Here is a 15,331-nt window from a genome sequence, read left to right on the forward strand (position 1 = left end):
GTGTTTTGTGAGATTTATTTAGCTTATATTTTATGTAGGACCTTGATTTGAATAGGTAGGAAACCTATTGTAATAATGGAATAAACTCACCATGGTGAATAAAATTTTGAAGTTCATATTTTCTAATATAGGTTGAGACAGCTATTTGATATTATTATTATTATTATTATTGAAAAGTTGTGAATTCTGATATTTAAGTTTTCTATAAGTTCCTAAAAGAAAATCATTCCTATTGTTTAGTTTATTGAGGAAAGGTTTAGAGGTTTATATAACAGTAAAGCCATGCTAATGAAGTAAAAATGTATAAATAGGTAAATAGCTTATTCTTATGATCTCCTATTTTTTAACTTTACAATTATACTCTCCATCTGATTGTGGTGTGTGTGTGTGTGTGTGTGTGTGTTTGTGTGATGATCTAAGACATTGATCAGGGAGAAGATCATGGTACAAAGCCAGGAATGACCATGGAATGTAAATAAATACTGCCCAACATTCTAATATATCACTAACATCTAGGTATATGAGCACTCCAGACTTTTCTCTAGGGGAACATATTTCATTCTCATGAGAACTCATATTTTTATGTTTTATTTATTTAATACATATTATTAAACAATGTAATTAAACAATGAAAAGTAGACAGAAGATTAAAAATATTTCAATCAAGATATGTTATATATTTATTAACTCAGAACCAAAATGACCTAGATTATGTTATAAAAATACATCATTTGAATTTATAGTATCAACTGTAATTGATTAATTTTATATTTTACTGTTTATTTGCTTCCAAGTAGTTCAGTAATATTTGAAAATGCTCATTTAAATGATATTGAGCCCTATAATATAAGAATCAAGAAAAGTGTGTATGATTGCCGTTGACATTTTTTATGACTCATCAAAACAGTACATTATACCAGTATCCAAATTAAGCTTGCATTGTCTAAGCATTCGATTTGAAATTGGCTATTTAGGAGCTGGAGAAATAGTACAGTAGGCAGGGCAAATGCTCTGCACTAGGCTTATTTAGGTTTGATCCATATAGTTCTCAAAATATGCTAGGAGAGATCCCTGAGTACAGAGATGGAATAATCCCCAGTCACAGCTGTGTGAGACCCCCAAAACAAAAAAATAAGCAAAAACAACAGCAACTATAATAAATCTATTGCCAAACACTGACAGATAAGGAATGGGATTCCTCTCCCATGAGGCTTGAGTCTTCCTACTTTTAAAGATCTTGGATGATGTAGACATGAATCATTTATGTCACCCCACCCCACTCGGCATTAAATGCCTAATAATGGTACATAACATTGTTATATATATTCTTGTCACAGATTTAGTTTTGCTGTTATATAAACTATGTAAAACAGTTTGCTATTATATAAAGATTTGCAACAGATAATACAATAGACCATATTGAATCTCTTAAAAAATTTTATAGATTCACAATCATCAAAGAGGTAATATTTTATGTTTGTTTTTATTTGCTTTGGGGCCAAACACAGAGGAGCTCAGAGGTTACTCCTTGCTCTGAACTCAGAAATCGTTTTTGGCAGACTGAGGGAACCATATGGGTTGCTGGGAATAAATCTGGGTTAGCCATGTGCAAGTTAGACAACTGAGATAGGCAAGTTGTAGTATATCTCTCTAACCACAGAAAGGTAGTATTTTGGGTTGGAGTATTTAGGAAGTAAATACCATATTTTTCGGTGTATAAGATGACTTTTGTACTGAAAAAAAGTCAACCGAAAATCTGGGGAGTATATCCAGAAAAATTTTTTGATATGCTGCTAAACAAAAATAATCTGATATTGCCACGAAACGAATTTTCCAACTCAGTCCTGCACCAATCACTGCAAGGCTGCTCAGACCACCTCTCTAACTCAGTCAATCCAAGCAGGTTTTTTATGCATGCAAATTATACAATGTTCTGTACCTGAATTTACACAGTAAAAAGCCTGCCAATATAGATTGGCTAGAGTCAGAGAGGAAGTCTAAAATTAGGGGGTCTCATCTTACATGCCTGGTCGTCTTATACGCCGAAAAATAGGGTAGAGTTTATTGAGACACAGGAATAAATCCTTGAAATAGATTGTGTTCTTATAAGAATATATATTACAAAAAAGAATATATATTACAGATATTATCTGTTAATTTCACCTTGTCAATTACTTTTATTAGTTTCTTATTTTTTCTTCTAGACTGTCTTCTTTAAGTGCCTTCTATAATGTTTTGACTTTAAGACAGAGAGAAAAGTGAAATATTGTAACCCAGAAAGAACTCTCACTATTATTCAATAATACTGGTATTACAGTTTAAAATTAAAGTTTAAAGTACTTTGAGGAAAAAGTATTTTGTTTTTCTTTAGTCCCTCCAGTAGATACTAATAAATACTCCTGTAAGGAAAATATTATTATCCTACTCAATTACAAATACTTTGTAGACAGTTATTCAGATGTTAATGTAGTGGTAAAGATTTTGTTAAGAAAAATATCAAATTTATTTCCTACTAAAGTGTTTAAAATTATTATAATAATTATGATAATTTTATCATAATTAAATAAAATATTACTTTTTTCTGACACCCACTATGTGGTTTGTACAAAACTTGTACAAGCTAGTTAAATTTTTATATTTTCTATTGTTTAGATGTGAAAACTGAGGATCTGTGAATAGGGTTTCACTTTAGGTAGTAGTATTTAGTGGTGTCAGGGATAAAACCCAGGATCAACCACATGCAAAACAAGAACCTTAGAGACTATACTATTCTATAATTTAGTTTTTGTTTTATTCAGATTTTGCCTCAATCTTGAAAAAAAGTTTTGAGCCAAACTCAGTGGTGCTCAAGGTTAACTCTATGCTCATGTATTACTCTTAGGGGGACTTAGGGAATCATAGTGGGTCCAGGGGTCACAATGAGGTCATCTATATGCAAGGAAAGTGACCTACTTGGAAGCACTTCTTTGTCTGGCACTGGATACTAAAAATGCTGAGTTCAAATCTATATACATTGTAAGTAATTACTATGTAGTCCTTATAGTTTTCTTCATTTTAAATTTTGTTATACTCTCTCACATATCAGTTCTTCTTTGCATAAATCTTTTTCAGTATTCTTCATCTTAAATATATGAGCTTCCATCTGTCAACATCTCTTTGAATTAAAATTTTCTTTCTAATGTATTGAAATAATAATATACCAAAAGATAATTTTATTTTCTGCATCAAACCTCTCTTGTGGAAGCATTCTGTCAGTTGATGCTCATTTGGTCCAGGGCTTCACCAAGAAATTCTTGTTATTTTGTCATATTATCTTGTTAACTTGTCACATTATTATTTAATGTAAACCCTGAAGAGTTCGTGCTGCTCAGGTCCTGAGATGTTTAAGATTTTTAGTTTTCCCTGTTATTATTCACAGCCACACCAAAATGCTTTGGCTCCTCTATACTTGCACACTCTGATGTTCAAGAGGCCACATAGAGCAGGCAATTTAAATGTCATTGGTTGCACACAAAGCATATACCTTAATTTCTCTACACATATTTTTTATTTCTTGATGACAACATTTTGGTGCATTTTCAATTATAATTATTCACATTGCTAACAAAAGTCTAGATATTTAATTATTTTCATATGCAATTTTAGAAAATTTTTCAGTTTTTATTGCTTAATTTTTATATATTATTTGCTTATTTGTAATGCCTATGCTTTCAGAACATTAAAATACTAGCATAAATTGTTTAAAAGAACTTGCAAATAGACCTTATATAATGACTTTAAAGTAATCAAGATATTATTTTATGTGCTAACTTCCTAGAGGAAAACAAACAATTTTTAGCATTTTGTATCCCCCACTGTGTGTTACTTAGGGAGTAAATATTCAAAAGTATTTAGCTGATTGCTTATATGTCTCCAACTGATATTGCAATTTAATTTTGATCTCTCCATAGCCTACTGAAATTTATATTAGAACAAACTCCAGAGAGTGGGAAAACAACGTAGTGTATTAGATTTATTCAACATATTGCTTTTCATTAAAAGAATGTTATGTATTCAATGTTAGTAAAAATAATCAAAGAAGAATTTTATAGTAATTTAGTTATTAATAAATTAAAATACCTTATACTTTTGAATAGGAGATAATACTAGCTCTAATTAGTATATTCTACAATTTTCATATCCAAAATAACAGGCTAGTTTAAAATTTTTATAGAGCATTGGTTGTATTTTAACAAAACAGATCTGAATATCAATCTGTGCTTGCTTGGTACACAACAACAGTTCAAGTCCTGACAATTTATAGATTATTTTGTAAATAATATGTAAACTTTGAAATGGGCAAGAGGTACATATTATCAAGGTTTGTACAAAACATGTAAAATCCAGAATTTTCTTGAAGTATTGAGACACTTAAGTATACATCTAAAGATATTAATAGTTTTAATTTGGTGTTATATGAAAATAGCGAACCATAAATGTAGAGGGATATTATTTTGAAAACCTGCAATGAGAATATTTAGAATTTTTTTCCAGGTTTTGGGCCACACCTGGCAGTGCTCAGGGTAACTCCTGGCTCTGCACTCAGAAATCATTCTGGAAGGCTCAGGAGACCATATGGAATCCAGGGAATCGAACTCTTGTCTGTCCTGGGTTGGCCATATGAAAGGTGAATACCCCAATGCTGTGCTATCTCTTTGGCCCTAGAATTTGTTAATAGACTTGCAGAAGTTTAAAAATACAAGAAAAGAAACTAAATGTAATATCATATGAATATCTGACATGGTTATTCAATTGATTGCTATTAATTCTTCTCTTTTGAGATATAATCTCAATGTATTGTAAAACATTATATAGTAAACAGTTCTAAGAATTTTTCAATATTTAATACTTTTTTTTAGGGCCACACCAAAAGGCTTTGGCTCCTCAATACTTGCAAACTCTGATGTTCAAGGGGCCACATAGAGCAGGAAATTTAAATATCATTGGTTGCACACAAAGCATATACCGGTGCTCAGGGATTACTCCTGGCTGTCTGCTCAGAAATAGCTCCTGGCAGGCCATATAGGACACCGGGATTCGAACCAACCACTTTTGGTCCTGGATCGGCTTCTTGCAAGGCAAACGCCACTGTGCTATCTCTCCGGGCCCAATATTTAATACTTTTTATATAAATTCTTTATTTAAGCACCAAGTTACAAACATGATTAAAGTTGTGTTTCAGTCATTAACAGACCACCCCCTTCACTAGTACAACATTCCCATCAACAATGCTCCCCCTCCCTCCTTGCCATACCCTGCCTGTATTTGGGACAGGCATTTTACTATAGTTACTTTTATTTAAGCTAGTAAGCTCTTCTTCTTTTTAAAGGATAAGAATTAAAAAAAAATACACTAGTAACGGTGTGAGAGTGGCAATTGTTGTTTGCATAGGCCCAGCAAATATGGGGAAAATGGAAAAGAAAGCCTTGTTCTAAATACAAGGGGACTTTACCCCTGAAGTTTTCTGGCATAAGACCGACTCTGGGCTCCAGGCATACTAGATTTTCCAACCCTGAGTCATTCTCTGTGGTCCGGGTGAATTTTTTTTCTCACATTACCTGTTGTTGGTGTCAGGTTCCTGTAGTTCTGGTTTCTGTGCATTACCTTCATTGAAGTCAGGATAATGTGGAGCATTCTCTAGTTTCACCTCACCGTTAGATACGGAGAGCCCTGCCCTGCAAGCAGGTTCTTGCTGTTGCTTAGTCATCTGGGTGTTAAGAGAATACTCTTTGGAGTAAGTCAATGCCAGGGCAGCCTTAGGGTCTTTCCTGGTAGAGGTTTGCTTCCTGTAACTGTGGCTGTTTCTATAGATGATATTCATGGTTCAGTGGTGTATGGGCAGTGCCCATTATTCTGAGGCCTAAGTCAGAACTTATGTCAAAGTTCAAGGTATAAGGCCTAACTGCATTATAAAATTTGTGTTCCTATCTCTATTAGATTAGTACTTGTTTGCATATGTAAACTTTTCCCATTTTAATGTGCTTATGCAAAAAAAAAAAAAAGAAAAATGCCACAAGATATTATTGGTACACTGGGGGCTAAGGGAACAAGTCCAAACTCCCCACAATTTTGTACTCTAAACAGAGAGACTCTTCTACCAGAATTCCTTATTGAACAGATAACAAAGAAGAAGAAAAAACAGTGGGCAAAATTATCACTATGTAAGAGGATATTCAAAAAGAGTTAAAGCTGTTAAGGGAATACATCTAAGATATACAAAGGAGATATAATGTTCCTTTTATGTCTTTAGATATAGTCGGTGGGGGGAGGGTGTTGAATCCGGGATACCACTTTGGTCTGTGATTTGGCCTTCTGGAATATGCAAAACAACTCCCAGCAGTCCCATATCAGGAAATGTTTTTGAGTGGGGACTTCTCAGAAACTGAGTATGGTAATAAACACAGGTCACTGTGAAGGAGAGTGGAGGGTAGGAGGCCACTGAGAGTAGATAAATAGGAACAGAGTATTGGTTTCTTCTCAGACTGAGAGTCTATTTTTTCACTTAAGAGCTGGTTGGCAGCTGGCTTGAATGGGGATAATGATCAACTTCGTAAGGAGCCAAGAAGTGATGTAAAAAGGGTTAAATGTGGGGTAATAGTCGGTGAGGGAGTAAAGGATTAGAAATGAATTTGTAAGGTGGTGAACCAGCAGGGAAAGGAAACCAATTCATTGTTTTAGAATAGACATTGGTGGGAAGGAAAGTTGCCTATAACTTCCCCCACACCAACCCCTCTTGTGCAGGGTGGAGGTTGGGGAAAGATTGGGGTCCCCTTTAAACTCCTCCCCAGGACCCACATCGCTGGCTCCCTGGGCAGGTGCCCAGGGATAGCCCAAGAGTCCAGGAAGAAGAAGAAGGAAGGCTTTTGGGGGTAGCCTGAGCCCCGCAGCACCCCCTAAGCTTGGTAAAAAAAAAAAGGCCTTCAGCATGCAGCCTTGTTATTCTCCATGCTTGCAAGGGCTTCCACTCCCAGAAGAGGAAAAAGTTCCTTAATATGCTGGAAGCCAGAAGTTTACCAGCTTGCTCCCCACCCCCACCCCTCTTGTGCAGGATGGGGTTGGGGAAAGCCTTGGGTCCTCTTTAACTGTTTAATAATTTTTTTAAAGGAAAGGCTTTAGACTAATTTGTTTCTTTGCCAGAGAAATATGTTTTACTTTAGAGGTCAGTGATTAATTTATTGAAAACTATATCGGTAATGTAAGAATGCATTGCTGAGATCATGTTAATACATGGAGAATAATATTGGAATCTAGAAATGTCTGAGTTGGAATTCTGCTTTTGTGTCAAATCTTGGCATATCTCTTAAATTCTTAATAGCCTCATTTTAACAACTGAGGTAATTTATTTTATCCTAATGATGGAATTGAGAACATTAAAAGAGCAACTATTACATTTCTACAATGTAATATATATACCAGATAACTAGTAACAAATTGCTCTGTTTTGTTTTATGTCTTTTTATTACTATAATTTTTCATTTCCTCCCAAATACTGATCTTTGTATTGAAATAACTTTACCAATTAAATAGAGCACAGTGGTTTTATATTTATACCTGTAGAGTTAAGAAAAATAATAACTTGATTAAATGATCTTTTAATAATGTATAAATTATAAATCTGAAAAACATAAAACAAAAGAAACAACTTAATTATTGTATGTTTTATATCCAGTATTAAAATTCAACAACAATCTACTTTAAAGAAAGAAAATGACATTCACTTCATAGTTCAGTTTTTTGTTTGTTTGTTTTTGGTTTTGATGCTCACGGGTTACTCCTGGCTATGTACTCAGAAATCCTCCTGGCTTGGGGGAAGCATATGGACACTGGGGGATTGAACTGCTGTCTGTCGTAGGCTAGCACAGGCAAGGCAGACACCTTACTGCTTGTGCCATCACTCTGGCCCAATAGTTCACTTATATTTAACAGAAAAGTACTGATATAGAGATAGAACAAACTTGGTAAATTCATTGTATCAGAAAAATAACCAAGGACAACAACAAAAATGAATATTTGGGAATGCTTATAACTCGTATATAAGAATATCCTGATAGTTTAGAGCAATATATTTTTAGATATTAGACCTCTTATAAAAACCAGAAAATAAAATTAGAAAGTGAAGTAGTGAATACAATTATATCAAAAAATCAATATTGTATAACTAATTTTAATTTTATTATGGTATTAAACTATATTCCTGAATTAAAAAATGTTTTGAAAATGATTAAAACTGTAGGTCACTGTCATTAAAAAGCCCATATTAAAGTATACTTATTATTTATATAATATCATGAATTCTAAGGTGAAACCATTTTTTTTTTATGGTTTTTGGTTTTTGGGCCACATCCCGTGACACTCAGGGGTTACTTTTGGCTCTGCACTCAAAAATCACTCCTGGGGCCAGAGCAGTGGCACAAATGGTAAGGTGTCTGCTTTGCGTGTGCTAGCCTAGGACAGATCGCAGTTCCATCCCCTGTCATCCCATATGGTCTGCCAAGCCAGGAGCAATTTCTGTGCATATAGCCAGGAGTAACCCCTGAAGTGTCACCGGGTGTAGCCAAAAAACAACAACAAAAAAAAACAACAAAGAAAAAGAAATCACTCCTGGTTTGGGGGACCATATGGGATGCCTGGGGATAGAACCACAGACCGTCCTAGGTCAGCGCATGTAAGGCAAACACCCTATTACTTGTGTCACTGCTCTGGCCCCAAATTCTAAAGTAAAACTATTATAAGACATATTAATTCAAGCTTGAATAACAAATATTATAGTCACTAGTTTTAGTAATATTAATTCCTACTATTTATTATGTGTGAATAATTGATATATTTTTGATAAAATATTCTTATGTAATTTGGGGCCGGAGTGGTGGTTCAAGCCATAAGGTGTCTGCCTTGCCCATGCTAGCCTAGAACAGACCGAGGTTCTATCTCCTGCATCCCATATGTTCCCCCAAGCCAGGAGCAATTTCTGAGCATATAGCAGGGAGTAACCCTAGGTGTGGCCCCAAAACAAACAAAATATTCTTATGTAATTTATATTAAATTATTACAAACAAGCACTACACATCTATTTAAGTGGCTGCTACAATAGAAATTTAACTGATTTTTGTTGAAACTTAGTACTGTAATAAGCTATGCCTTGCAGAATCAAAATTGTTCAAAATCTAAAACTTATTTTCTTATGAATGTACAAATATTAAGATAATTACTATTGTGTTTTATAATGCATTTGCCATGTACTTAAATGTTATTTACCTATTATATATTTAATTCATACATGATAATAAGTTAAGACACTACATATTCAGACAAGTTCAGATAGCCCAAATTGAAAAATAACACTGATCCTAAATTTATCTCACAGTTTGCAGCGGAATAAATGAATGATATGTATGAATATTTTTAGCAAAGATGTTCATAAATGAATTCAAGATCTTAGAAATAAAAGACTGAGATAATAGTTGACAAATTATTTTTAAACAAAATAGATTAAGCACAAGAAAACCTTAGTGAAACTGAAGAGAAATCAATAAAAGAGGTCCTGAGATATTAATGATAATAAGGAGGAGGTAGTGTTGAAGAAAGAGGAGGAGAGAAAATTTAAGAAAACACCAAAGGATCTGAAATTACATCAGCTAAATAGTTTGCCTTGCAAGAATAGAATAGTTACTGACTAATGGCAATACTCTATAGAAAGATATTAACCAACATAGTCAAAATTTTATTTTTCTACCCAGAATGATATAAAACAAATGTAATTAAAATTGACATCCTTTTAATTTTTCAAAGAACTGAAAACCAACATGAAGTTATATGCTCTAAAATTTTTGAAATTTAATTGATGCATAGATATAGATATGTAGATTATAATGTTGCATATATAATAGTCATATAAATAATGGATATTATAGATATATTCACACAGAAAATGATAATCATCTGTATACATAATGTATAATGACTGTACAATAATCAAATTATTGAAGTTAAATAAGTAATTATTAAAATGAAGTTGATTCTATTTACTTATTTTCACTCTTTAAAAATTTTTATTTAGGGCCCGGAGAGATAGCACAGCGGCGTTTGCCTTGCAAGCAGCCGATCCAGGACCAAAGGTGGCTGGTTCGAATCCAGGTGTCCCATATGGTCCCCCATGCCTGCCAGGAGCTATTTCTGAGCAGATAGCCAGGAGTAACCCCTGAGCACTGCCGGGTGTGACCCAAAAACTTAAAAAAAAAATTATTTAAAATCTTGAATTGAAATTTGAATCACTTTTATCTATGCAGAAACTAGAAATGAAGCATGGTTTTAAACTAATTTCACCCTGGAAATATAAAATTTGCAAGTCAAATTATTTGAACTTTTGTATTTGGCACGTTTCTAATAAGGAGAAAATGTGTTAATTATTGTTTTATAAACCATTAATGACTACTTGTTCAAATTTTGTCTGATTACTTTCAATAAAAAATGATGATATGCTTATACATACTGGGACCAGAAATGGTAGTTCATCAGGAAAGCATGAATTCAGCTACAAAAATATTTCACAGAATGCATTCAAGTCTTTGAAAAAACAGATTATTTACATTTAAGACTATCAGAGAACACAATTTAATGTATGTATTCATACATTTTAATAATGCATACATTATTATTATACATTAATATACATACATTTTAATAATAATTGCTTTAGGCACTCCCAAGCCCCAAATATTGAAATGAAAATTTTTATTAAATCTATCTTTCTTAATTGGGAAGTTTTACAGAAGTCTCTAAGAAGTGCTGGAAAATAGAGACATTCATCGTTGGCAGAATTCTAAGAAAATAAATTCAGACGAATAACTAAGCATCAACTACAGCTTAAGAAAAGTGTCAAACTATGGTATTTTTTATGGAGTAAGAAATTAAAACATAAATCAATCTTAAAAATGAAGTAAACTAAAAAAGATGGTGCTTTTCTTTTATGACGTCTTTTTCCATCATTGTAAAAATTAAGATATATAACATGCATCTAGATTTAAAATGTCTGACTGGAGCAACAGTACAGCAGGTAGGGTGCTTGCTTTGTATGCGGCCAACATGGGTTCAATTCCTGACAACCCATATCATTTCTGGAGCATGCCAAGAGTGATTTCTGAGCACAGATCCAGGAGTAACCACTAAGCACCTTTAGGTGTGACCCCCCCCCCCATATTTTAAGCTAGCCAATCTCCCTTAAATATTACTCGGTAATTTAATGACCATATTGGACTACTTCTCATTATGGTTAATAATTATGGTTAATAAAGCCATAAAAAAACCCTCTGACTCCTGTAAAAACCAGGATAAATTATTTTTCTGATTCTAAACTCTAAATAAGAAGGCTTATATATTTGCAGTGCTTATCTATAAAATAAAGATAATAGGGTACCTCAGGTGTGTTTCTATGGAACCCTCAGGAGGTCAGATCTGCTGAAGCAGGGTAATAGTGGAGAAATAATACGCAGCAGTCCGAAAAGATACTCATTGAAGTCAGCTTGTTTTATTCCTCAAGTCCTTTCTCTGGCATGAGTCTCTCTGCCATGTGCTCATTTTTGCTGAACTCTCTCTATGTTGTCTATCCTATGTTTCTCATGAGCTCTCTTTCCCTCCAATGCCAGCATTTTTTATTATCCCTAACCCCACCCACCAGGGTGGAAAGGTCCCATAATTCAGGTGTAGTTTTACATGTCAAAGAAGAGGTTAGGGAAAAAGGAAGTTGGGTGAAAGGCTTTTGTTAGGCTTTTACCTAGATTTACTTTACACTTAACAAAACACTTATCTATATAGCAATGAATATTCTATCATATCTATGTTCCTTGTGTTTCAGATATCACTAAACATTTCGCAACATAATTTCTTTTTTTTTTTTTTTTGGTTTTTGGGCCACACCCTGTGAGGCTCAGGGGTTACTCCTGGCTATGCGCTCAGAAGTTGCTCCTGGCTTCTTGGGGGACCATATGGGATGCCGGGGGATCGAACCGCGGTCCGTCCTAGGTTAGCGCAGGCAAGGCAGGCACCTTACCTCCAGCGCCACCGCCCGGCCCCACAACATAATTTCTACCCAAAATTTAAATACATTATGTTTAATAGCTCTAAAGTGGATATTATTATTATATTATTTTGCAGTTGAGGAATATGTAAGGTTTTAAATAAATTTATGTGTGCTCTCACAGCTTATAAATAGTGTGCACAGGAAACTTATCACTACATTTAATGTATATACTCTTTTAACTTCAGTATTACCTATTTAAACTACCCATGATATGTTTTTCTCAGTACAAAATACAATGCTTGGATGAGTAGGACTTAGATTTCAAGCTAGTTCTTAAGTATTTATTTTATTTCAAATTATTACCATGGCACTAGTAAAAAATTTGCTTGAAATTATACAAAAGAGAATTAATGTCATTTGCAAAGAGCAGTTTGAGGTGACAAACTATAAGTCGTAACTCAATATTATAATTTTATTTAAAATTTTTAACACATCACATATTTTTTTTAAATTTTATACATATGTAAATTAGTCACAACCCAAAATCATACCATGCTTGCCACAAAAGTTTTCTCAAATGGGAATGGGAATTAAAAAAGCTTGAATTTGAAATCAAATGTGAACTACAATATGTTTAGTTTTTTTCTAAACCTATGATTTGTAAAATGAAATATATTTATTCCTCTAGCTAAACTAAAACTGAACACTAAAACCCATCCAAGCGAAGATACAGGTATAATAAAAGAGTATCAAGAGAAAAGTGAAATCAAGGAACATATCAAAATAACTATTTACCATTTATATGACCTTTTTGCCTTTTAAGTGGTTCTTAGTTGCTTACAACACATAAATAATGCAGAAGGATGCAACATAAATTTAAACAACAATAACTATAACCATTATAAAGTGTTTACATCAAAAATTATTGCAATTGTTTTTTTTTTTTTTTTTTTTGGCTACACCCGGTGATGCTCACAGGTTACTCCTGGCTATGTACTTAGAAATTGCTCCTGGCTTGAGGGACCGTATGGGATGCCTGGGGATTGAACCTCAGTCTGTCCTAGGCTAGGTCTGTACTAGACTAGCTGGGGCACTTACCGCTTGCGCTATCACTTCGGCCCATATTGTAATATGTTTAAACTTAAAAGTCTATCATCCAGTTGTATATATATACATGTATATATTAAAATACGTTAATTTAGAGACAAATATAAACATATAAAAATAGCATGGCCTTTCTATCTACAAACAAAATCATTTCCTCCCCTTGTGCTCTATCGGGGCATGTAAAAATGTCTAATGGAAGAATATACTTTTTGTTTTTGACAGCTCATGCCAGTATACTGACACACCAATTTTCAACCTCTGTAATTTTTAAGGAAACAAAACATAAATGCTTTTTTAAATTTAAGGGTGGTAAAGGACAGGCAAGTTAGCAGGTAATTAAAATGTGATAGTGTCCTTCTTTTATAATGAATAATTTTAGGCATGTTAAAAATTTAATTAGCTTATGTGTTAAAGATGTAGGAGTAATAGCTAAAGGACTAGTAATGCAATATATTATTATGAAAAAATATGAAATAACCTTTGAAAGTTTTCACAACTCATTAGGGAAAATTAAAAATTCTGAGATCCACTGATATTAATAGCATTTAATTAACAAACACAGGTTTATTCTATCATATTAATTAAATTAAATAGTATTTTGCATATTAACACATTCTTATAATTTTCAATGTGAAATTTCAATGGAATATTAGATAGCTTTTCAAAAGATGCCTTTTGCCTTTTGTAGAAATCAATATGAATTAAATTGAAGGAGATTATGGTGAATAAATGAGCCAATAAAAAGACAGGTATTAGATGATCATACTCATGAATCTGATAAGGAAACAAACAAAAATTCATTTCCTTAAGGAAACATATCTTTAATCTCTGAATATGTGAGGTTCTCTAGGTGGAACAGAGAGAGCTGAGATTGTAGTTGACTCAGTAGGAAGCATGGAATTTGTGTGACAGATATGATGTGGTGTGACAACATTGTACCCTTAAGACATAGATATTTTACTGTCTTGTAAACTGTCTCCTTTATAAAATAAAACAAAAGGTAAAAAAAAATTTAAGAACCACTATGAACATTTACATACATTTACATAAAATGACTATTTACAAAACTATAGAGTTAACTTATTTTCTGTATGGGCTGTTCGTTCTATTTTCATTTTCAACTTTTATTGGGAAGAACATTTTTTTTCTTGGTAGAGCTTTTGAGAAGATCAGCATACCCAAAAGCAAAGCTATGGGACTATCAAACCAAGTGGCTCGTGTTCACATTGGAAACACTGACAAGAATATTTTAAAGATGCATTATTTTGTGTGCTTTTGGTGTATGTTTTTATGTGAAAACATGCATATTTGTGTATTCATAATATTTCAAATGGAGTGTTCTGACCCACTAAACATAACTGCAAGTCATGACAGCATTATGTTTGAATTGCTATTTCCTTAGTTTTTCTATGCTTTTTCGATTAATGTTGAGTCAAGGGAGCAACATGCTTACTAGTTACCTAGAATTACATTTCCCTCTAGAAATAAAAGTAATTTACTTTCATTATTGCAAATCTAAGCTATTTTCTATGAGACTGAATCTCATTGGCAACAGTTTGAGTACAATATAATATATTACATTTAAAAAGGGTACCAATAGCATTTGCCACTCTTTTCCCCAGAAAACAATTAGAAGAGATAACTATGCATTTTGCCAAAATAAAGGACTACTCATATTTATGTTGACCTTCTTTTCAAAGATTGGATATATAGATAGTTGATATTTAGATTACCAGTGGAATAACCTCCCAAATGTCCTATTTATATAGACAAAATCTCTATTTAGGTCTTTTGGTTTTTCTAAACGGAAAGAATATATTTATAAAGGTCCTCTGGCAATGTATTTTTTCCCTTTTTTAATTAACAAAATAATTTCCCTGAAAGTTTCCTTTTAAAATCAACACATGAACATTATAAACAAAGGCTATGGATTTATAGTGCCACTTTTAAAAACTTAATAAAACTTATTTAGACATGTATTTACTTGGGGATGAAAATAAATTAGACCACCAACTAAAACTAAGCTCTAACACTTGTATAATTCTCCTTCCAGATAATCTGGAGGGAACCCTTGAAATATGCTAAGCAACTGTGTCTGGCTGTTTTTCCACCAGTTGTCATGCTGTGTCTGTCTATTTATCAATATCCTGACTCCAGAAAAACACAAGT

The sequence above is a fragment of the Suncus etruscus genome, chromosome 9 (assembly GCF_024139225.1).
Source record: "Suncus etruscus isolate mSunEtr1 chromosome 9, mSunEtr1.pri.cur, whole genome shotgun sequence".
In the NCBI taxonomy this organism is placed as follows: Eukaryota; Metazoa; Chordata; class Mammalia; order Eulipotyphla; family Soricidae; genus Suncus; species Suncus etruscus.